This window comes from Canis lupus, chromosome 7 (assembly GCF_003254725.2).
Source record: "Canis lupus dingo isolate Sandy chromosome 7, ASM325472v2, whole genome shotgun sequence".
Classification (NCBI taxonomy): Eukaryota; Metazoa; Chordata; class Mammalia; order Carnivora; family Canidae; genus Canis; species Canis lupus.
This window is the reverse complement of record NC_064249.1, coordinates 43,727,447-43,752,827: the sequence shown is the minus strand read 5'-3', so window position 1 is coordinate 43,752,827 and position 25,381 is coordinate 43,727,447. Positions and strand designations below refer to the sequence as shown.

Here is a 25,381-nt window from a genome sequence, read left to right as displayed (position 1 = left end):
ATGAGCCCACACATAATGTATATGCATATCGGTGCGTTTTTATTATATAATTATACGAGGCTATCAATCAGTTTTCATTTGGAACTCTTTGCATTTATAGTTCAGGAAGTTATTTAAAATCAGGAGGTGGAGAAGAGAGCCTAGAAGAACTGCAGAAGGAGAGTTGCATTGGGTAAGCAGTGAGCAGGTCTTTGCTATTTGGGAGCTGCAGTGCTTCCCCCCACTCCTCCTTCCTTCACTAGACCGCATATTGCTACCAGTAGGGACTCAGTCCTAGGCAGCACCCACAGTAGGAGGTATCAGTTGAACGACTCCGAGGGGGAACCTCTTCAGGGTCATAAGGTGCCATCTTTGGCTCCTGTAGATCCTTCTGTCGGGTTTGGGGAAGGCTCATGGTCACACTGATTTGCATACAATGGTAAAAGGGCACTTAGGTGACAATCAGACTTGTATACTCCCCGAGGTCCATGAAGATCAAGCAAAATACCTTAGAGCAGGGTTTTGCAACCTTTTAAGGTCGTGACGTACAAGAAAACAAGAATATTTGTACTGCACATTAAAAGAAACCATTGGGAATTTGGGGTTCTATTTGGGGCTGAGGGGAAAAAGGTCATTCCATTTTCTGTATATTCTACAAGATAAAAAATAAAGTATAGTATATCAGGAAAGACAATATATGTTGAATTAGGATAAACCATCTTCCCAGTTCTAATAAGAAACTTGAGCTTGCTTCTTTCCATGAATATAACTGTTTTATATCAGGGATTATGGTTGAAATGGCTACGCACATGCCTGATCAAGGCTCTTTTACTGATGATCTCTATAGATTCTTGGTAGTCACCCTTGATAAGAAACTTTGTTTGCACAAGCGAGTGATAAAAAATTTAAAGCCATTTTTATCACCATTAAAGATTCATAACAGTTGAAATTATATGTAAAGTATTTAACAGCCTTCCTTTTCTTTCATTGACAAATGTAGTGTTGAAAGTTTTTGTGATGAGGCGGATGGGTTTCAAGTTCAACTGAACTCATTCACATCAAGGAGTCAGAAGAGTGACGGCATTTTGGCTCATAGAATGTGGATGTGATTGATGTTGGAGCATCACTCTGTGGCTGGCTTGGATGACACTTGAAAGACACCGCAGAGAGACAAAAGTATATGACATCTATGAATTCAATCTAGGGGCATTGCCACTATGCCTGCCATTTAAACCTGCCCAGCTTCTCTGCCCCTTTTCTCTTCTGGTTGTTGCCTGTTGGGCTGCAACCAATGTGCCCTTTGCCGCCTGAGTTGCTCCAGCAGCTCATCGGATTTTGCATCTCTATGATGATAGCCAGTGGGCTTGCAGCTGGCTGCTGCAGTAGGTGTCCAGGTGGTAAGTCTCTTCTAGGTCATTTTCACTGCAACTCTCAAGAGCAGCATGAGGGCAGATCCCACTTGTCCTGCTCACCGTCTGGGGGAACCATAGCATATGCTGTCACACCCTTCCTCCTTTGGGTGGCCTTCTGAGGAGGTTGCTTGTGGCCACCATAGACCATCCCCATGCCCTGTGTCTGCTCCAGGCCCTGCCCTGCTAACTGCCTCCTTAAATTTTCTGCACATTATCCCCAGGCCTTTGCTCACACTTCATTCCTTTCTGGAGTGTTTTCTCATCTTCTGTCCTCATTGTTAAACTTTCTCTGATCTATAAAGTCCAGCTCAAGCCCTTCTCCCTCACCGAACCCTATCTGACTAATGTGTCCCACAGAGACCCACCTTCCTTAAACTTCTAGAATCTGTGCTCAGGCCTGATCTGTGCCTTGAACTTATAGTAATTTGTGCCACTCTTTAAAATCTAAACGTGCTCTTGTCTCGGCTAGACAGTGAGCACACCTGTGGGGCTAGTGTCTCAGAGGCGTCGATCACATGATTCTAGAATACATTGTCCCTTGTTCATTCCTGCATGCAGTGCCTCGCGCATAGTAGGTGCTCATTCATACTATCTCAGTGATTGATAGGAAGTGACTTATGCCCAGTAAGGATGATTCATAATGATGCAGAGTAACAAAGTCCATCAAAAGTAATGATTTTCAGCTCCAACATTTTGTGCATTCTGGGAATACCAACAATTTCTATTACAACTGACAGAATGTGCCCATGTTCTTTTTCTCCTCCTGTTGAATAGTCAAACAAGTGCTCAATTACATTTAATATTAAAGGCTCATTAGCATTTTAAAAATTCCCTTTACCAGCCGGCCCAGCATTTTCATTTGGTCCAAGGGGCATTTCGGCTGTGAGGGAGGGCTGCAGAGATGCAGGCTATTTTTGCATGGAGTGAACCCTCTCTGCCCAGGCTTTGCCAGTCCAGTAGTGGGCCAAAGTGTGGGGCTGAGGAGGTGAGGGTTAACAGCCAAGTTAGAGACCTGCTAGGTCGCTGAGCTTAGAGTTCAGAACCCTAGTTTGCCCGGGTGCCTGTTTTGTTTTTTTCTTAATTTAAGTTTGTGATTGACTTATTATGTGCACTGGCACTTTTAAGAGATTCGAATAAAACACAGTGAGAGTTCAGAACAAATGTAAATGGCCTCAAAGAAAAGGGAGGGGAAAACCGGCGATAATCTTTTTTAATGGCTGTAAAATGTGGGAAGGATAGATCATGAGCTCTCTGCATGGGGCCCTCGTCTGATCTCAATCCAGTATTGTAATTTAGACATGACTTTTTATTTAATTTCTGACTGAGAAAGGGAAATTAGAAAACAGCATTATCTCAGCTGCTTCGTTATAATGAACAATATTTCACAGTGCCAGCCCTGGAGTTACCTTCAGAACTTCTTTTATGAGGCGGATGTTGACTTGGGTTCTAGGAGAGCTTGAATTTTCCCACACACTGGTTGCTAGAGGAGTAAAAACGCAAGTACAGGTTTTAATTAGAAGCTGGTTTAAGGCTCAGGCAGCCCACAGGTTTGCAGGTAGGGGGAGGGAACAGCAAGATAATAACCCGAGGTGCTGGAAGACACTGAAGCCTGGAGTAGGCTGCCCTGGACTTCCTTACCTGTAAGTAACGGTCCCTTTCTATCTCCCAACCATGTTTATTTATTTAATTTTTAAATCAGGGGGATTTACCCAATCTGTAATTAACCCTTGCATCTGGTCCAAGCAGTTCTGCCTTCCGCCCCTTCCACTCCCTGCTCCTGGCCACTAAATACATAATGGTCTGATAAATATTTAAGCAGTGATGAGGGAGATAATGCAAGTGATCCATTAGAGCCGCCCGCCTGGGCTGGCACTGCGGGAAGACGGCGGTGTTACTGTGGGGGCAGTGAGTGCTAAGACCCTGGGCTGAGCAGCAGGCTTGCTGAGCACCCAGGGCCCTGAGCGCCAAGCCCGGCTGGGGGGCAGCGAGACATGGGAGGCCCCAGGAGCCTTTTCTCCCATGTTCCCTTCTTGAGCACGGGTCCCTGCACCATGGGTTAGCTTCACTGCTGAGTGGAATGGGACCCAACCCATATTCTGGAAGCAGGGGGATGGCATGGCAGCAGATGTCCCCTGTCCCCACTGTGGCCGCTGGGACCTTGGGGACAGCCTGCTGCTAAGCTCTACAACCAGGGTCACCACGGTCCCAGTTTGCATATGACGGTTCCAGGTTGTGCTAGCTGTCTGGCATCATCACTAATCGTGCCCTCTTTGACTTTCGAGTGTCTCGATTTGGACGCTAAGGCAAGTGGTCACCCTAACCACGACCTTCTAATAACATGCTTCAGAATGATGAGCGGAGGCTAGAAATCATGGTGGTAACGCCCCTCATATAAGGTGCATGAACCCCAGCCATCTGTGTGAGTCAGAAACCCGAGGCTCAGCTACACGAGCCCTTCACTGGGCGCAAGTGCCCTCCTCCCCCATTGCGCCTCTTGGCTTCTCCTAACACCTCTTGCCCCTCACCTGTGTCTCTCTTGGCCCCTTGCAATCTCCCCCCTGATTCTCATGTTGGCCAACACATTTCATTCCTTCAGTGAGGGTCTGATCTATCATGGTATCCGTCATGGTTCCCAGCTCAGTGCTGACCACATCTGTGGAATGAATTAATCAATCGTGATTATTTGTGATTGCATTAAATCTCTCATTATCTCAGAAGGTGAACTTGGGCTTTTTTTTCAGTCCCCCTTTATCCAGGGTAACATTCATATGCCCAAATACACATCCACATAAAACTTTCCTTTATACACACAAAAACATCTCAAAATAACCACATACGAAAACACAATACTTGCAGTGAACTCCTTCTATACCTCCTCTCCATCCTTGGAAGATAGATCAAGTTCCCCATTTTTAATGACTCCATCTCCACTAGGCGTCTCTTGTTTCCCCTCCTTGGAATTAGGAGTAGAGGGTCAAAAGTTCAGGATGGTCCCTATTTCCCACTCAGATAATCCTTTCTTTTCCCTTCCTCCGTTTCATTCAGCTCGCCATTCATTTCTTCACTTACTAACTCCTCAATAATCCTTTCTCCACACTGTGTGCTGGGCTAGCCTGATTCCTGGGTGACCTGGGACAAGCCCTTCTGAGACTCGTTTCCTCATGACCAGAGGGAGTTGAGTGTTACATTGCTGGCTTCAGATACACCACCCAGAGCATTCCTTGTGGACAGAGTGACATACATCTAGGTATCTGCCTCCTTCCAGCTCCCAGGGGGCAAATCTAGAGCGTGAGGAGGGACAGGGCCTTCAGGGACTTCACACCCTGCAGCCTATTTGTGCTTGGCTTTCCCTCCAGCCTTGGCCCCTGGGTTGGCCTGTGACTAATGCCCCCGAGCTTTGCTCCTCTAGGGAGCGGCCTTGGCCAGAGCCCAGCCGTCCAGCACTCCAGGGTTATGAGCCTGTGTGGCCTTGAGGCCAGCTCCCTCCCTATGGCAGTGCCCTTGGTGAGGGGGTTACTTCAGTGCCAGTTCCTAAGGGGCCCCACTTCTCAGAAGTGAACCCACCTGGACACACAGGTCTTCATGCCTTGCCAGACATTCAGAAGTTTACCTGTCTGCTGGTCCTGTCCTCACTGCTAGCCAGAATATCATTATTCACACGTGTACACGCACATGCACACACACACACACACACACACACAGATACATACATATATATGCACAGTATACATGCATTAATATATGCATGTGGTTTGCAAAAACAGTTCACAAAATCAACACATTTGCACACATATCAATTTATGTACACACACAATTTGTACACATATATACACATACAGATCCAACATACACATGAGCATAGGTACCCTAAAATATTAGAAAACATGAGATAGACACCGGTCTTCCAACATCTGCAGGATGCTTACACATGAAGCACTTTGTGACATGCCATGTGACTAGAAGGCATGGACATGTACATGTGTGTGCAGATAAGCACACCCTGAACTTAACAGGTACATACATTTCCTCTCTGTCTTTATTATTTTATTTTATATTTTATTTTTTTATTCATGAGAGACACACACACACACAGAGATGCAGAGACATAGGCAGAGGGAGAGGCAGGCTCCATGCAGGGAGCCCGACGTGGGACTCGATCCCAGGACCCCAGGATCACGCCCCAGTCTGAAGGCAGGCGCCAAACCGCTGAGCCACCCAGGGATCCTCAGACTTTTTTTTTTTTTGAGGCAGTTTTAGGTTCACAGCAAAACTCACTGGAATGTACAGAGATTTCCCATATGCCCCCATTACCCCCACCAGAGTGGGACATTTGTTGCAGTGAATGAATCCACAGTGACACATCATTATCACCCGAAGTCCACAGTTCACATTAGGGCTCACTCTTGATGGTGTACATTCTATGGGTTTGGACACATGTATAATGACATGTATCCGCCATTAGAATATCACGCAGAGTAGTTTCACTGCCCTAAACATTTTCGGTGCTCCGTCTACTGTTCCCTCCCTGCCAACCCTTGGCAACCACCGATCTTTTGACTGTCACCATAATTTTGCCTTCTCCCATATGTCAAGTAGTTGGAATCAAACAGTATGTAGCCTTTTCAAATTGGCTTCTTTCACTTAGTATCATGCGTTTAAGGATCCTCATGTCTTTTTATGGCTTGAAAGTTCATTTCTTTTTGGTGTCTAATATTTCATTTGTCCGAAGTACCCAGTTTGTTTATCCATTCAACTACTGGAGGACATCCTGGTTGCTTCTGAATTTTGATAATTAAGAATAAGCTGCTATAAACTTCCATGTAAAAGCTTTTGTGTGGATTTCAATTCCTTTAGGTCAATACCAAGAAGTGTGATTACAGGATTATATGGTAAGAGTGTGTTTGGTTTTGCAAGAAACTGCCAAACTGTCTTCCAAGGGGCTGTACCATTTTGTGTTTCCATCAGCAATGAATGAAGGTTCTTGTTGCTCCACATCCTTGGAGGCATTTGATGTCAGTGTTCTGAATTTTGACTATTCTAATCAGTGTGTACTGGTATCTTGTTTTAAATTGCGTTTCTTTGATGAAACATCTTTTCAGATGCTTTTTTGCCATCTGTTTATCTTCTTTGGTGAGGTGTTAAGGCCTTTGGCCCATTTTTTAAGAAATCAGTTTCTTTTTTACAGTTGAATTTTAAGAGTTCTTTGTACATTCTAGGTAACCATCTTTTATCAAATGTGCCTTTTGCAGACATTTTCTCCCACTCTGTGGCTGGCTGGTCTTCTCATTCTCTTGACACTATCTTTCACAGAGCAGAGGTTCTTAATTTAAATGCTATCCAGCTCATCAATTATTTCTTTCATGGCTTATGTCTTTGGTGTTCTATCTAAAAAGTCATTGCTGGGGTGCCTGGGTGGCTTAGTTGGTTAAGCATCTGATTTTGGCTCAGGGCATTATCTCAGGGTCCTGGGATCAGCCTCACATCGGGCTCCCCACTCAATAGGGAGTTTGCTTCTCCCCCTCATTCTGCCCCTCCCCATGCTTGTGTTCTCTCTCTCTAAAATAAATAAATAAAATATTTTAAGTTTTAAAAATTAAACACCAAGGTCCTCTAGGTTTTTTCTATGTTATCTTTTAGGAGTTTTATAGTTTTATAGTTTTGTGTTTTACATTTAGGTCTGTATCCATTTTGAGTTAATTTTTGTGGAAATGTCCAGATTCATTTTCCTTGCATATAGATGTCCAGTTGTTCCAGTACCATTTGCTGAAAAGACTCTTTGCTCCATTGTATTGTTTTTTCTCCTCTGTCAATAGAAGAAATTATTATTATTGTTATTGTTGTTGTTATTATTATAAATAGCCTGGCTAGAGACTTATTGATTTTAATGATCTTTTCAAAAACCAACTTTTGATTAAGTTGATTTTCACTATTGATTTCCTGTTTTAGATTTTGTTGATTTCTGTTTGAATTCTTATTTGTTTTCTTCTGCTTACTGTGGGTTTAATTTGCTCTTCTTTTTCTAATTTCCTAAGGTGAAACTTAGATTATTGATTTAGAGACTTCTTCTTTTCTAATATGTGTAGTCGATGCTATACATTTCCCTCTAAGCACTACTTTAGCTACATCCCCCAAATTATGATAAGCTGTATTTTCATTTAGTTCAAAATATTTTCTAATTTCTCTTGATATTTCTTCTTTGGTTCATATGTTATTTAGAAGTGTGTTGTTTTGGGATTTTCTACTTATCTTTCTTTTGTTGATTTCTAATCTAATTCCATTGTAGTCTGAGATCAGGCATTATATGATTTTTATTCTTTTAAATTTGTTAAAGTGTGCTTTATGGCCCATTATGTGGTCTAGCTTGGTGAAAGTTCATGTGAGCTTAGAAGCATGTGAATTCTGTTTTTGTTGGATGGAGTAGTCTATAAATGTCAATTGTATCTAGCTGATTGATGGTGTTGCTGTATTCTGCTATGTTCTCACTGATTTTCCTCCCATTGGATCTATTTCTGATAGAGGGATGTTGAAGTCTTCAACTATGGTAGTGGATTCATCTATTTTCTATCAGTTTTTACCTCATGTAGTTTGATACCCTGTTTTTTGACACATTCATGTTAAAGTTTGTCAAGTCTTCTTGGAGAATTGACCATTTTATTCCTTATGTATCCCTGATAACTACCTTTGCTTTGAAGTTTGCTGTGTCTGAAAGTAAGATAGCTGCTACTCCTGCTTTCTTTTGGGTAGTGCTAGCATGTATATTTTTTCCATCCATTTACTTTTAGTCTTTATGTGCCTTTATATTTTAAATGGATTTCTTGTAGAAAACATATAGTTGGAGCATATTTTTTGACCCACCCTGACAATGTCTATCTTCTGATTGGTGCATTTAGACCACTGATTATTCAAAGTGATTATTGATGGAGTTGGATTAATACCTATCATATTTGTTACTGTTTTCTATTTATTGATCTTTGTTCTTATTTTTGTCTTCCACTCTTTTCCCACCTTTTGTAGTTTTAGTTGAGCATTTTATACAATTCTATTTTCTTTCCTTTCTTAGCATATCAGTTGTCTTTCATTTTTTACTTGTTTTTAGTGGTGGCCCTAGAGTTTGCAATGTACATTTACAGCTAACTTAAGGCCACTTTCAAGTAACATTACAAGAGTTCATGGGTCATGTGAGTACCTTATAATGACAGAATAATCCTAATTCCTCCTTCTCATCCTTTGTATCATTGCTGTCATTCATTTCACTTATATATAAGCACACATAAATACACACACACAATGTACATAAGCATGTGTAATTGAATACAGTGTTGCTATTATTTTGAACAAACTATTATTTGTTAACTAAGAATGAGAAAAAGTTTTTATTCTACTTTTGCTTATTTTTTTCTCCAATGCTTAATCCAAGTTCCTGAACTAGAGTATTTTCCTTCTTTCTAAAGAACTTTTAACATTTCTTGCAAGACAGATCTTCTGGAAACAAATTCTCTAAATTTTTGTTTGTTCAAGCAAGTCTTTATTTCTTCTTTACTTTTGAAGGGTAATTTTGTAGGCTACAGAATTCTGGGTTGCTGGTTTGTTCCTCTCTACACTTTAAACATGGAACCCTACAGGTTTCTGGGGGAGAAATAGGGTATAATTCTTATCTTCGTTCTTCTGTAGATAAGATGTTCTTTCCCCCTGGCTTCCTTCAGGACTTTTTGTTTATCTTTCATTTCCTGTAGTTTGAAAATGGTATGTCTAAGGTGTAGTTTTTGTTTTTGTTTTTGACATTTCTCCTGCTTGTTGTGTTGAGTGTCCTGGATCTATGACTTGGTCTGATACTCAATTGGGAAAATTCTCAGTCATTATTATTTCAAGTACTTCTGTTCCTTTCTCTTTCTGGTATTCTCATTTTGTGTATGTTACATGTTTCGTAGGTGTACCGCAGAGGTATTTTTTCCCTGGCTCCTTCAGTCTTTGTTCTCTTTGCTTATCAGTTTTGGAAGTATCTATTGTTATAACCTCAACCTCAAGAGATTCCCTCCTCAATCATATCCAGTCTACTAATGAGCACATCAAAGGCATTCTTCATTTCTGCTAAAATGTTTTTTATCCCTAGCATTTCTTTACCAGTTCTTTCTTTGAATTTCCACGTCTCTGCTTTATCTCCTTGCATATTGCCTACTTTGTCAATTAGAGTCCTTAGCATATTAATCATAGTTGTTTTAAATTCTTGGTCTGATCATTTCAACATCCTTGCCATGTCTGGCTCTGACGGTTTCTCTGTCTCTTCCCATTTTGTTTTTCTGCCTTTTGGGATGCCTTGCACTTTGTTTTTGATAGCCAGACATGATGTACCAGGTAAAAGGAATTGCCGTAAATAGGTGTTTAGTAATAGTGCAGTGAGGTTGGGGGTAGGGTGGGGAGAGAGAATGCATTATATAGTCATATGAATAGGTCTCAGTGTTTTAGTGAGCCTATGCCTCTGGATTGTGAATCTCACAAACATTTCTTAGGTTCTTCCCCCACCACCCTACCTCCCTTAGTTGGGAAGGGATGGCTAGAGCTGCCTGGAGTCATGTATTTCCATTTGCCCCCATGGTAGGTTAGGGTTGGCTAGGGTTGGGTATTTCCCTTCCCTCAGGCCGGTCAGGCTTTGACAATACTCTAGCAAGTTAGGCTCTAGCTAACTAGTTTTTCCTGACAGCTGGCCTTGTTAAGAAGAAATAGAGTGCTCTGGCTTATTTCAGAATGATTCCTTTTCCCCTCCGCCTGCTAGAAGCACCAGGGGATATTTACTATGAGAACCTAATCAAGCTCCTGGAGGTCAATCTCAGGGGGTTGTGGGGATTGCCCCCACATGAGTGTATCTACCTGGAGTTTTTAACTGTCAGGCTGAACTGGAAACTAGAACTCCAGCACTTTAGTTTTGTTCTGTATACACAGGGATCAGATCCATTGAGTTCTGCATGTTTTAAGCTGGCTAGGTTTCTTGGTATGTCTGACAAGAAGGAAGACAGCAGGGTAGGGTGTACCTCGGGGCCCTTCCCACTTCCCTTTGCACCTCTCACAGGGGGTCTGTTCCTCTTCTTGCCCTTCTGCTGCTCAGGCCAGCTGGAGTCAGCACCCACTGGCCACCTGCAGACTGATCATCACCACTGCTGCCCTGTGCTCTGAGCCATCCCTGTAGCATCACTGATTCCTATCTGCCAAGTTTCACTTCTGCAGAGACCTTTCAGCTAGCCCTTTCTCTGAAAGAATCCTACATCTAAGTCCTGTTAGGCCATCAGATTTTATGAGGCTGAAATATGGTATTCCTTCCTGAGGTTAATTGCATGTTAACAGGGCACAATCTACCAAAACGGTAGACTTCCCAAGGAATTTTGGTCACTAAGAAGAAGTAAATCAGGAGTCCCTACAATCTCCACTGACTTCTGCCCCTGACAAGCTCTAGTTAGGATTCCCTTCATGGCGCTTCATGGTGTCAGAGAAAGCTCCACCCGCAGCTGAAGGAGATCCATTGCTCATAACCGAAATGGAAGGGTGAGAGAGCGGACATGAGTCCAGGGCCACTTCGTGAGGTCAGGAATTGGAGAAAGTTTTCTTATATGTCTGCATGTCGCACCTGGATCAATAAACAGGTTTTTTTAATTGTTATTCATTTTACAACTCAATAAAGCTTAATTATGAGGAAGCAGAAAGCAAGCAGAAGCCATGCTCACATAATATTGTATTCCTCGCAGAAATTCCTGCGGGGCCCTCACACTTGCACTGCAATGTAGAACAAACCAAATTACGGGGACTATTCAAAATTCATTTAAAAACATCATTGAGGAGCATCATAATAAAAACACAATGAAAAAGACAAGCTTGGGTTGTTAATTTGTAGTGCCGTGCATATTCATGGGGGCATGTGTACATGTGGGGGCGTGCACATGTGGCCTAATTAGCTTTGCTGGGAGCAGCCGGGCACTTGGGGCTGGATGGTCAGAGGCTGTGGATCGGACAGACACAAGGGGACATGCGGAGAGTTGGGGACTGCTGAGAACTACCTGCTGCCCCACTTGTGTTTTGGACAAAAGTCAGCCAGGTGACGTTGGGACTTGGAGCCCAGAGCAATGGCTGGGGTTTCTGAGATGTTGACGAGGGGCTGGGGGAGGATCCCAAGGGCTAGGCTGGTGGGGAGGGTGTTTGAGGAGTGCTGACTGCCTCTCACTCACCTGGTCTAGCAGGGGAGCCTGCTCACCCCACACGAAGAGCCCCACACTCTGATTAGCTCTAGGCCCACTAAGGAGCATCTAGGGAGGTGCTGGGGGCTCAGAAGCATTTAATTGTGTGTCAACCGCCACCTTACCAGGGGAGCCATGTGCCTGTCACTCAGAACCTTCTCTTAGCCTGTGAAGGGCTCGGGCCCTCTGTCAGGAGCCTACCCAGCCTGGGTTCTGGATCGAGGGTCTCTGACCCGGGAGCCATAGCACCTAGTGTTCACCTGGACTCACCCTGACAGCCTCTGCTACACTCTTAGCTTCAAAGGCCAACACTTTAGCTTTCTTCTCTCCAATCTCCAGCTCCCTTCCTCCCACGCCCTCCCTGTCCTGCCCTCTGGGTACCCAAGCCTTAGCAGGTTGGAACAAAGCCACTCTTACCCCTACTCAAGACCCCAACCCCATCTTGCCCCTTTTCCTGTTGTGACCTTGAGCCCATTGCTTTGGGCCTCAGTTTACTCATCTGGAAAACAGGTGTCATTAAGTACACCTTCCCTCCCTCCAGGAGTGTTTTCCGAATTAATTAATTCTCTTAATTAATTAATTAAGTAAAGCGCTTTGAGATACTTAGACAAAAGGTGCACAAGAAGTGCAAATTATTATTTATTCTTAATGAACCCTTCTTTGGAGATAATTTACTTCTGATTCTGAAGGGAAATACAGTGGACCCTGGGGGAGGAGGGAAATGACAGGGTTGGGTTTGTTTTATTTTTTATTTTTTGGTGGGTTTGGGGGATGTAGGGGTGGATTATTATCCTTAGTGCTTGTCTCTGTAGGCTAATAGTGAGAGAATTAGGCGAGCATTCTTCACACCACCCTCTATCCTGCTGCCTCTGCCTGGATCGTTTACCTGCAGAAGTGCAAAGGCTGGCAGCTCTGAAGGCAGAAGGTTTTCAGATGGAACCACATTCTGGTTTTAAGACTGGGAAGTCAGAAGTATGAGAGGGAGGGAGATCAAGGAGAGGAAGAAAGGGAGAGAAGAGAGGGAGAGGGAGGGAGGGAGAGGGGAAGTTTAAGGGCATCATTACCTGTTGCAAGTGCTCAAGGACAGAGGAGACAGGTGGAGAGGCTGTGTCGGGGCTGCCAGCTGCTCCAGTGTGTGTCTAGCCAGGGTCCCCAGAGTCACCCTCTGCGCCCTCTAAGATTCCTTCCAGCACTGACTATCCGGACTTCCAGCAGGCTATCCTCTCCTCCCTCTTTTTTTTTTTTTTTCCCTTCTGCTCAGACATTAGCAAAAGTGTGAAGCTGTACATCTCATTGAAGGGACTCTTGGCTCTGTGTTAGGCACCCCACCTCTGATCTGAGATTACCTTTTTCCCCACCAGGGTTCTTTCCTGATTGCCTTTGATCCCTCTGCTCAGAAGTGCAGGTTGGGGTTGTGGGGGGCAGTGGGAGAGGGCTCATCCACAGAAGGCCAGTGACCCAGGGTGATGCAGCTTAATTCTGGGCCTGGAAGTGGCAAAGGTGAAGGAGAGAGGAATAGAGGGAGCTTTAATTATTCCTCTCAATGCTTTTGTATAGTTTGACATTTTTTCCAGTGAAGATGCATGATTTTTATTATCACCATCTCCTATCTCAAGCAGACGAACAAACAGCCTAAAGAGGACATTTAAGGCATTGGCCAGAGGAGGGTGGTCATTCTTCTCCTTGACAGTCCTGATGCTTCCAACATCACCTGCCGGTTGTGGGAGGTGTTCTGGGGCTCGCCTGCAAGGAGGGGACATTGGTCAACAGGGCCAAAGAAAGGGAATGTGAGCAGGGGAGACAAATAGGTAAGAGCCAAGAAACTTGGATGCAAACTTATGCTTCCTGAAGCCCTATGGATAGTGGATTTTTGCAGGACATTAAAAGCTTTTCTATAAGACAAAGTGGGCTGTGGCATGTTGTGAATTCTCCAAAGCCATGGAGGGTGTGCTCTGTTAGAAGTGAGCTCCTGTGCTCTGTGCTGGTGTCTGGTCCCAACCAGAGGATGACAGCTGAGAGGCAGGCCATACCGGGGCCATGGGGTGGGCTCTGGAGGCATCGGGTCCACATTTGAATCACTGTTTTGCTCCTTCTTTGCTGGTAACCTTGGGCAGGCTCTCAAGTTTTCTCATCTGCCACCCAGGGATGTTGTGAGGAGTAAATGAGTTAAATGGTGCAGCACTTGGCCATTGGTGTTACCTGCCATCATGACTGCTATCACTGCAGCTTCTGGTCCATGTACATAGCAGGGCCTGTGCTGGCCCAAGCTGGGTAGGCAACTCAAAGTTAGGTACACTGGTGCCCACCTGGGGTGAGAGGAAGGGCCTGCCCCAGTCTACCTGCATGGGGCACTGAGGAAGAACGTGCTGGGGATGGAGCCCTTCCAAGGATCAAGGTCTGTCAGAGGAGTGATTCCCCACAATGCTTCCTAGCTTTCGGGCTGTGCCCCGTGAGGCCTCAGAGACCCCAGACTGATTGCTAGCAGGGCCCACAGTTGCAGGGAAATACAGAATGAGTGCAAACCACAAGAGCTGGTAACCAGCATCTCTGTAAGTCACACTCCTACTGCTCCAGGGCAGGTAAAAGTGAGCTCAGGGCAAGGCAGGGCTCTCAGGCAATGCATGGAGGCCTGGGCCTGGGGCAGATGGACCAACCTCCAGTGGTGGCTCGAGATGCCCATGGGACTCCTTGGCAAAAATTTAAGCTGGCAGCAGTTCCCGTAGGAGAGGGCAGGATCAATGCCGGAAAAATGGGAAGCTTGTTATAAAAAAGAAAAAAGAAAAAAAAAAAAACGTAAAATGCTCTTTATGATGCTTCCTGCCTTCTGAGAGTGAGTGAGACCTATTTCTGGAAAGGGCTGGGTCCCCTACAAGGTTTTAACTCTTGGTGTAGAAGGATAAAGTTATTTTTTTCTTTGATTTTCAAAGTGTGGGGCTTGGCTTGAGTGTAGGACCACACTAAGTCTCACCTGAGCGCTGACCTCATGAAGACGCTTGGTACTCGGGGACAGAAGGTGACGGATGTGTGCGTCTGGATTGAGCCAGCATGGAAATGGTGAATCAGCTTTCTCAGGCTGCTGTAACAAAATACTGCACCCTGCCTGGCTTAAAACAATAGGAATTTATTGTTTCACAGTTCTGAAAGCTAGAAGTTCAATGTCGAGATGTCCGCAGGGCTGGGCTCCCTCTGAAGGCTCTAGAAAAGGATACTTCCTCTCCTCTTCTCGCTGCTGGTAGCTCCTGGCAATCCCTGGCATGCCTTGGCTCCCATCACTGCCTCCGCCTCCACGTGGCCTCCCCTTGCGTCTCCAAATCTCTCTCTCTCTTGGCTATAAGGATACCCGTCATTGGATTCAGGATCCACTCACGTCCAGCAAGACCTCGTTTTAACTTGATTATGTCCATGAAGACACAATGTCCAAATCAGGTTACATTCTGAGCTCCTGGGTTTAAGGAAGCCGAGGTACTGTTCACTGTTCAGCCTGGCATGGAGAGCATGCAGCGACCCAGACGCTGGAAGTAGAGGGGACCAGGAGGAGCGGCAAGAGTCAGGGGTCGGCTTTGGAAAGTCTGGGTCAATTATTTCTGGATCCCTACAGGGCAAGGGAGTCCTGAGAAACACCTGGATACTTCCTCTGATTGTAACCATATTTGTACAACCAGCGCGTGGTGGCCGAAGGTACTTGGGGCCTTCTCTCCTGCAGCTTCTGAGGATGTGGAGGAGGGAGAACAGCCAGAGCTTGAAGCAAAACCAACCCATCTCCATCCCTTGGGTGTCTGGGAGAGCCCTGGACGGAGCTCCGGAGGGAAAGGAAGGCCTTTCATACACCAGAGTGAGTGCCTCTTGCACACTTTCTGGTGCACGAGAGAGGCTTTATGGTCCTGGGTTGGAGCACCAGTAGTGGCATCACGCTGCTGGACTTGAAGTCTGGCTCTACCACGTGAAGCTTTGTGAAACTTGGGCACATGAATGTCCTTTCAGTGTCTCATTTTTCTCCTTTGTGGAATGGGGCTAATAGTAACTCCCCTTACTATGGTTGTTGTATATGACACATGTGATAGTGTATATAAAGAGCTTGGCACAGGGCCTGGCCCGTGGTCGCCACTCCAATGCTATCTATTATCAATATAATGATTTTATGTTTTTATTTATTATGAGAGAAGGAGAGAGAGGGTGAGTGGGAGTGGGAGGGGCCAAGGGAGAGGGAGACGAAGCCCAAGTAGACTCTATGCAGAGCACGGAGGCCAATGCAGGGCTCGATCTCACAACCCAGAGATCATGACCTGAGCCAAAATCAAGAGTCGGACACTTGACAAATCGAGCCACACATGTGCCCTTACAGTGATTTTTGGATGGACCAGGGAACTAACTGCTCTCTCAAACTTTCCCTGGCAGAAAAAAAAAAAAAAGACTTTGTATTTATAAACACCTTCTGTGTGTCAAGTATTGTTTTGGGTGATCTATATGTTTATATAATATCAATAGATGCCTTTGAGAGGTTAATTTGTAATTATTAAGTCAACACCATCAGGGTTTTGTTGAGCACCTACTATGTGCAAGAGGCAATGAGGACTCCAAATACATTTTGGGAAAGGCCACTGCACTTTGGACAAAGAAGTAAGCCAAGGTTGGTTCTTAATGGGGTGTCAGTTAGTTTAAGGAAGGATTTTATGCAATTTTGTCTTGAGACAGGAGTTTGATTAATTGACCTCTTAGAACTTCAGCTCTTGGTCCTGCAGGGCGATGTGATAGAAGAAGGAGGTGAATTATTTTCACCAATGTGCAGCTTCCCTGTCAGTGCTTGCCTTTGTTTATTTTACTGAGGCGGTATTAACTCATTTGAACTCTTAAGCAGTTTCTCTGCTCTGTTCAGGAAAAGGCTTTTCAGTTCATTTTGGAAAATATCTCGTTTTATTTCATTCCCATGATGATTCATAACAGAATAAAAAAAATGAGTGATAACCAAACTGGATTAGTAATATGTAACCCGTAGCAGTGCTTAATTTGGCTTGCTATTAAAGTTTTAATAGAAAATATCATTTGATTGCAATTTAGAAATAAAATTTGATTTCCATATTATAACTAATATGAATAATAAGCCCCCCAAAATGTCTAATATACTTCGGCATTTCTATTAACACAATGAATATGTTTCAGATGTTTCCAGCATACTAATTCAAAGTTTCATTGTCTCCTCGTACCTTTCTTGTGTGCTGGCTGACCTCACCCAGGCAGCCTTTACCAGCAATTAGTTTTCAGCTGAATTAGCCCTTCAGAGTGCCACGATAATTAAAGTGTTATACTTCTTTAAGTGAAGCTGGCTTCTGGTGCCAGCCTGAATTGCTCTCCTAAGAGTGCCCCCTTTCTCTGTCTTGTCTGGGGTTATGAGTAGCTGTGTCTTCTCAGCTCCAGGCTGGGATCTGGAGCTCATTTACTCACAATGCTTGCCATTTCCAGATCCCCAGTCTTGTTCTGTCTCACCGAAAGGACAGAGGCTTTCCTTTCCTCACAAACAACCTCCATTCGTTCGTTCATTCATTCATCCAATAAATACGAATCAATGGCCCACTCTATACGAGCACTGTGTTAGATGCTGGAGTTACCATGGCAATTGAAAACTTCTACAGTCCTTATTGTTGTTACAGAATTGAATAATCATGACCAAGAATGCATAAATTTGTGCCGTGGCAAAGAGAAATATGAATCTAAGAAAGGAAGCTGTCTTAGTTGGATTTCAAAGGTTTCCGGAAAGATGCTCAAATTTGAAAGATAAGGAGGAGTTAGTTATAAAGGAAAAGATGAGTTGGAGAGCATACCTGGCACATGTGAAAGGTGGGAGTGATTTTTTTTTAATATTGTATTTATTCATTTAGAGGATTGGGGACAGGGGAGAATTTCAAGCAGACTCTGCTGAGCGTGGAGCCAGACCTGGGGCTTGATTTCATGACCCTGAGATCATGACCCAAGCTGAAATCAAGAGTCAGATGCCCAATGGACTAACGCACCCAGGTGCCCAAAAGTGAATGGGGTATAGAGAGAATGGGGAGAAGGGATGCGTGATAAGAGAAGGCTGGGAGGAAGCAGGACTAGGCAACGCCTTGAGAGCAATGGGAGGATGCTGCTCTCTATCCCAAGTACAAGGGGAAGGCCCTGAAGGATGTTAAGCTGCATGGCCAGACAGGCATTTTATGGCTTGGGATGATCCAGAAATGATCCCACTCTGAAATCTTGTGTGCCAATAGCCCATTCTTGGACCATGAATGGTCCCTGTCCAGCACTCTCTGTCTAGCACTCTTTGTCCAGCACTTTGTCCATGATTCCCTTGGAATCTTCTACATCTTCACCCCTGTAGTCTGAGAACATGTTCAGGTCATTCTCATCTGAGGACCAACTGAATGACACCATGCTCTCCTTCAACTACTCCCTCGCTGGGGGCATCCTGCCTCACTCTTGTCCTGGCAGCCAGGGGCTTTCAAGTGTTTGCTGCACTACTCTTCATCACCACCTCCTGTATCCCTCTCTTATCGAAATCTGGCTTATTACCCATCTGATCCTGCCCACAGAATGTACTCCAAGCATATCTAGTCCAGTTTGTCCACACAGGACTTACTTCTCCTGAAACCTGACAATTGCCAATCTTAGTGCTATATGCCACTGTCTGGTCAGGAACCCACACCAGGACCATATTTACCAACCTCCACCTCCCTGCCCAGCTTCCCTTGCCAGGCATTTGGAAAGATCTGCAGCCTCTGTGTCTCTGCATCATTACCTTAGTTCAGCCTCTTGCAAATTCTTACCTGGATCATGAAAATAGTCATCTCACTGATTTCCTTGTCTCCTGACTATCCTTGGAAATAGCACATATTTTCCCTGCCACCAGAGTAATCTTTTAAAAGTTACACCTGATTTCTCCATGCTTCTTCTTAAAAGCTTTCGGTTGCTGACTGAACAGACTTTCAAACTGAGGTCCAAATTTCTGACCTTCATGCATACAAAGTCTTTTATAAAGGCCTAACTAGTTAATCTTCTCTCTTTGCTTTCCCATCCCCCTTTCTGCAGCCAAACCAGGACTTTCCAATTTCCTTGAACATATCATACTCTTTCAGACCTCTATATTCTTGCACTAATTGTTATTAATTAGTTATACTGATTAGCTGATGCAGCCTGGTATCCCATCCATCCATCTACCACATTGGCTAGCTAATGCCTATCAGCCTTCCAAACTTGGTTCACAACTTCTTCTGAGAATCCCTACCTTGACCTCTTCCTCTGGTTCCTGGTGCTCTCTCCTTATTTTTTTTCAAAGTACTTATTAATCTGATTTAGAAGTGTTGATAGATCTACATCCTTAAGCGCCTTGAGATGAGGGACTGTCTTCTATGACTGTCTTCTCAATGCTCAACGCAATACCTAGCATGTGGTAGATTCCCCATAATGTTAAATACGAGCCCCTGTTTCCACCCCCCCACCTCAAAAAGGAACCCCACTGACCATAAGGTGGGCTGCAGAGAGTATGGGGATGGCTTTCTGCGTGGAGCTCGAGGCTCTGCAGCTTCTGTATATGGCAGTTACAATGGCAGCTTTGTCTTAGTTTCTAATTTTGACTGAGCCCCTTCAGGTCTCCTTAGGTGGGTATTTCCACCATCTCCCCCTGCCCTTGGCCTAGTTCATCCCCCCATAGTCCCGGCCAGGCCACCCCCTCTGCCCCCAGGCGCCCCCTCCATCCCCCCAACACCTGGGAGCCCGTCTTCCCAGAGCCCCGCTCTCCTACTTTAGTTTTTAATCTTTCTTCATAAATTAATCTCTCCTGCTACCTAATCATGCCTGGTGCCCTTCCCTGAACCCTCACCACGTTGCCTCCTTCTGCCGGGTAATGAGATGCCCACGGCTGGCTGCAGCCTCCCGGGCCTCATCTCACCACCCGAGACCATTTCCTCCTGGCTTTGTGTCCTGGGCCCTGCACATGCACACCCAAATCATCTTGCTTTTTTTTTTTTTTTTTTTTTTTAATTTCTCTGCCACTTCACGCTGCAAACTCATGTAATTTGTGCTCAGCTCTGGGCCTGTGCCTCTCTCAGCGGGTCCTCACTTTTGAAGTTCCCTCCACTTATTGAATCCATCTCTGTCTTCGTGATTATTTTTCCCTTCTGTGTTAATGCTTATGCTTTTCCGAGGTGAATCTCATCTGGGGGCACCTTACCCAAACAGCTCACTTCTCCAGGTCACAGATAATTTTACTCGTCCCTTCCCATGCGGGGCCATCTGTCAGTTTCATAAGACACTTTTCCTCTGTGCTCAGAAAAAGCGGGTCTCTCCTGACCACACTCTCTTTTCCTAGAAAATGTCATCATACTTTTTTTTCTGCCTCAATTCTCAGAAAACCTAAAGCTAAGTTTTGTGTATGGTGGCAGCAACTGTCCTTTCCTGGGGGCTCTGTGAGATAATCTTTTCCCCCTTATTAGGTGGCACTTATGAATTATTACTATAAAGGGACTCATATATAAGGGTTTTATGCTGTAAGTTTGCTTCAGACATTTTTGAGATATGGGTGTGACAGGGTCTGGACTAGGTGATCCGCACAGGTGGGCAGAGGGAGTGAGGGGCATGGCACGGGGTGAGAGGGAGATTCTGACTTCAGAAGATGGCCTCCTGGCACCAAGCTTGATTCTGTCCCTTCTAGTATAACCTCACACCAGTTAACTTTCCTAAGTGTCAGACTTCTCACCCTACAGGGGATAAGAAAACCTTCCGCATTACGAGAAACAGATGAGAAAGTACATCCTAGTACCTGGCAACAGGAGGGGTGTGTGTTGGGGGGGCGGAGGCACTCAATTCAACTTTTTTTTTTTTTAAGGATTTTTATTTATTTATTTGGGAAAGAAGAGAGTTAGAGAGCTCACAGAGGCAGAGGCAGAGGGGGAAGCAGACTCGCTGCTGAGTGGAGAGCCGGACGCGGGGCTCCATCCCTGCACCCTGAGACCATGATCGAGCTGAGCAGAAGGCAGATGCGTAACCGACTGAGCCACCCAGGCGCCCCTCAATTCAACTTTCTATCCTTGATACCCTGGGGGAGTCCCCTGCCTGTAGATGCCTCCTCCGCCATTCCAATGTCATGAGGCTTGAAGTCCCTCCAGTAGTTTCGTTAACTGACTCATTTTAAAAAGATAAATACCCCCATGGTGTTTATACCTTAGTCTGGCTGATACTCGCTGGGGGAATGAGCTGTCATCAGGGCAGTGAGGTAATAGTTTGATGTGGAGGCTGAATTTCAGAGCGAGTGTTTTGTGGGGGCGGCTGGGGAGCAAGGGGATGGTGAAGGAGGCCCTCCTTACTAGAGGGTTTGGGGGGGGGGAGTGGTGTTACACTCCAACTTTGCAGTGTTAAAGCATGTGAATGTGTACCTGACTCCCTTGGGGCTTGTTACCCGCAGAAGCCACTGCAGGCCGGCTGGGCGGGGGCCCATGATTCTGTGTTTCTGGTAAGGCCCTGGCCTTGGCCGTGCTGAGGCTCCCAGGACCACACTCTGGGTTGGGAGGATTTGTCAAAATGTGACTCAGGCCTCAGGTGACATGCAGGCCCTTAGCACTACGTGGGGCTCCCTGGGGTCAGTGCCTCCCTGTTTTCCACATCCTCTAGGGCATGAGCTTCCTCCCTTCCCAGTGCCAGGACCCCTTCTGCTGCCTCTACCTGGACCCATTTGAATTGTTATTATTTATATTTTAACTCAGAACCTCTCCCAAGTCACTCTTCCCAAGCACGTTCCTAAAATCGAGAGCAATTATATTCACTGCTTTCCTTTTATCTCCTCATCTGGCATTTCAATAGATTAGAAAAAAAGCAATTAAGTTTGTCTGGCGTGATTTGCACTACATCAGTGCCTGCTATTTACTGCTTGTGAGTCTATCCTTCTCCCACATTTACAAAGTACTTCTCTTAATGCTGCAATCTTGGCTGGCCTAGGAGGTGACTTTCATTTTAAGTTTCCCTAGAGGGTGAGGCATAGGCCTCAAATGTATTCAACTGAAGATATCACTCTTTGTCACAATCTACCTACACATGCTCACAAAACAGCCAAGGCCCAGGGGCCCCAGGACTTCTCCATTGACCAGATGTGTGATGCCAAGATGCACATCTAAGTCCTCAGAGCCTCCTTCCCCATCTGTGAGAATGGAAGCCTTGGGACATGCCAGGATGCCTCACTGGGAAAGGACCCACAGAGAACATGGGGCATGTTAGGCATTCAAAGGAAGCTTATGGGGAAGATTTCTATGCCATGACACTGCCAGCCACCTCCTTGATAGCCATCTGTCTTTTCTTCCTTACTAAAAATACCCAATTTTGTTCAGGGTGGGGCTCACCTAAAACCAAACGCTTTCCCACACTCCTTTGCAGCTAGAGGTAAAAATGTGACACGTTCTGGCCAGTTAGTTAGACCTCAGCTTTTTTGAGGGCAGAGTGAGATAAATTCTGGGAAACTTATGTCTTCCTAATACAGGGCCACTCCTTTGTTCTTCAGATCTGAAACTGAGACATGACACCTGGGAGAGCAGCCATTTTGTGCCATGAGGCAACAAGCATTTTTTTTAAAAGAAGGTAGAGTGGAGGGAAGGCAAGAGAGTGGCTCCCCAGTGGCATCACTGGGCTTCTAGGCAGTCCTGACCATATTAGCTTGAAATACTTGTCTCAGAAGAGTGTAATGATGAGACGAACAAAGCCCTGGTCACTACCTGTTGGTGCCTGCCCACTCACGATGCTGCCTGTGAGCTGACCAGAGGTGAAAACTTGCAAGGCTCGCCTAGATCCACCATATAAGCAAAGCTGCACTTTAACAGCCATCCCCAGGTGAGTTACACTCACATTACAGTTTGAGAAGCACTGTCTAGTCAAGGTTCTGTGGCCTATAGCTAAACAGCGTATTTCTAACCCCTACTCTATATTTCCACGAGAACGAGATACATGCTGCTTTATTTTTTTTAATTTTTATTTATTTATGATAGTCACTCAGAGACAGAGAGAGAGAGAGGCAGAGACACAGGCAGAAGGAGAAGCAGGCTCCATGCAGTGAGCCCGACGTGGGATTCGATCCCAGGTCTCCAGGATCGTGCCCTGGGCCAAAGGCAGGCGCCAAACCGCTGCGCCACCCAGGGATCCTACATGCTGCTTTAGATTCGTGTGTATGTTGTATGTTGTTATCAATTTGTTTGCTCTTTAAACTTATATTTAAAAGTATTGTTCTTATTTCTCAATGTTGACTTCTAAAACTTTTTTTTTTTTTAAGATTTTATTTATTTACTCACGAGAGATACAGAGATGGAGGTGGAGATACAAGCAGAGGGAAAAGCAGGCTCCATATGGGGAGCCCGATGCAGGACTCGATCCCAGGACTCCGGGATCACGCTCTGAGCTGGAGGGCGATGCTCCACCACTGAACCACCCAGGTGTCCCTAAAACATTGTTTTCAAGATGATTTGGTGCACATATGCATAGTGAAATGATTCTACAGTCCAACGAATTAACATATCATCTTCTCACATAGTTACGTTTTTTGGTGTGATTGGGTCTTTTTTTTTTTTTTAATAAAAGACACATCCAGGTTCTGTTAAGAAACATCTTTTAACCTTGGAAGAAAGTTTTAAAAATCTTCCTCTCTTGTGGAAATGACCAGTTTAGTATGTGACCAGTGCAGAGAAGATCTTAAATAAATATTAATGATTAGTAAATACTTATTTGATTACATGTTGCATCTCCTTTATCAGGTTAAAAGCTTAAGGCTGACAACTATTGTGTCTTATCTCACCATGCAGTGCTCAGTGAAGTCTACATATAGCAATGAGTACCTGATACATAAATATTATATGAATTACTTTGGCATATATTTTACTTACTGGGGCAACCAAAGAGAGGTTCTGGTAAGCCCTCCAGAACACCTTCAAAATTCTGTTACATTTTCTGAATATTCAGAGAGAGTCAATTCTAGATACTTGATATATTATTTTTATTAGCTATTCTATAGAATGACTTTCCTCTCCTCTTTGACTTCTAGGAAACACAGCCAAAGGTAGTTCAATGGCCAAAGTTAACTTTGGTTCAGCTTTCCTTCCTTCCCCTATTTATGGCTCCTGATTTGATATTTCTGTTTCAACGTTTTAAATTTCAGACCTTTATTTCCAGCTCCTCAAATACTTTTTTGGAAACAGCAAAGTATAAATTATACATAAAACCAAAACGTGGGGAGTCTGTTTGTCCAAGGGAGTGGATGCATTTTGCCTCACAAGTTAAACCTGGGCTTGCGTCTCTTCCTTTGTAAAGAAGGGTTTGGGGGATTTATCACTCGCAGTTTGCACTATGGAGATATTCACAGCACCATGGTTGAGTGAGAAAGGTGAATACAGAGAAACAGAGAGCAAAAGTCTTAAAAATGTTTGAAAATGGAAATTTTGGGAGGTGATGGGTATTAAGGAGTACACTCGTGATGAGCACTGGGTGTTGTATGTAAGTGATGAATCACTGAATTCTATTCCGAAACCAATACTATTCTATATGTTAACTAACTAGAATTTAAATAAAAACTGGAAACAAACAAAAGAGATCAGTGTTTTCAAACTGAAAGAAAGAAAGAAAGAAAGAAAGAAAGAAAGAAAGAAAGAAAGAAAGAAAGATCTCTATAACCCGCTCCATTCCCTTTTGCCCATCTGTTCATCACAACTTATGCATCTGTATTCCTCACTGAGCTGGTCACACTGCTGTGGTTTCATGGGCTGCATCAAAGTCTGAGAAGCACCATCCCCTCCTGCATCACCTGGAATGACCTCCCTTCTGCCTAGAAGTTCAACTAACTGCAAAATCCAGCTCATCTGTGCCCTCCTGACCACAGCACCTCGTAGGAAGCCCTGCCTACCTTGAGCCCACAGCACTTGACTTTGCAGTGTCTTTTTTGTCCTTGTATTGCTTCTTCTGAGGCATCCCCTCTTCTCAGGGCAGGAAATTGGGCATTCCTTTGTTTTCTAACAGTGCCTAGCTGGGGACTGGTCTATAGTGGGCACACAACATTGTACCTGACTAGATGCTATTTTAACACGTCACCAAGGTCCCAGACATGGTCACATTATGTTGCAGGCTTATAGGCTCTATATTCTTACCTACAACAACACAAACAGGTCATTCTGTAACCCAAGATATTCATAAATACAAGTCATAGGGTTAGTGCTAGGAGAAACCATAGAACCATCTGAGTCCAATCCCCTTCCCATATGGAAGGAAGCTCAGAGACAAGAGAGGCCTGGGGAAGGTCCCACAGCAGCTTGGTGGCACAGCAGACCTTAGTGCTCAAGTCATTTGACTTCAAGTCCAGCTTGAACATGGCCTTCAGTTCTATCTGTTCACCCAAGCCAACTCTTCCTCCCTCCATCAAAGTTCTAGCATGAGCACCTCAGGCTGAGATTCAGGTGAAAACAAATCGGTACAGCTGTCTTCACAGTGCTTGGTGATCAGCTAGAAAAATGAGTTCTACAGAGTAAGATACTATTTTAATTGCATTAAGATATCTAACCAATTAAAACACTTTAGAGGAAACATCTTTTGTAAAGTGGAGAATCATTTTATGACATCAGTATCCACCTCTTTTGCTCACTGGGATTCAGCCATGATTTGTTTCATAAAAGGAGGATTTGCCTGTTATATATACATCTTGGTTATACTCAAAAGTGAACAGTAATGAATTTATTTATAAATTCTGTGATAGGCACAAGTTATTTATACAGTCATAACATG

At 44.5% G+C, this 25,381-nt stretch overlaps 1 long non-coding RNA gene across 14 annotated transcripts in view; it reads right to left on the bottom strand.

Annotated features, from left to right (window-relative positions):
- The window catches only part of LOC112647775 (uncharacterized), a 52,879-nt gene that overhangs the window by 9,051 nt on the left and 18,447 nt on the right, over nucleotides 1–25,381 (bottom strand). For 12 of the 14 annotated variants that reach the window (XR_003128457.3, XR_004817377.2, XR_003128458.3 and 9 more), the window contains 2 exons: nucleotides 3,917–4,044; nucleotides 2,798–2,871 (listed from right to left, as the gene is read on the bottom strand). This is a non-coding gene — a long non-coding RNA (uncharacterized LOC112647775). Of the gene's footprint in view, nucleotides 1–1,348; nucleotides 2,155–2,676; nucleotides 2,872–3,916; nucleotides 4,045–25,381 lie in introns of those variants that run through there. The other 2 variants (XR_003128460.3, XR_007412051.1) reach the window with 2 other exon arrangements.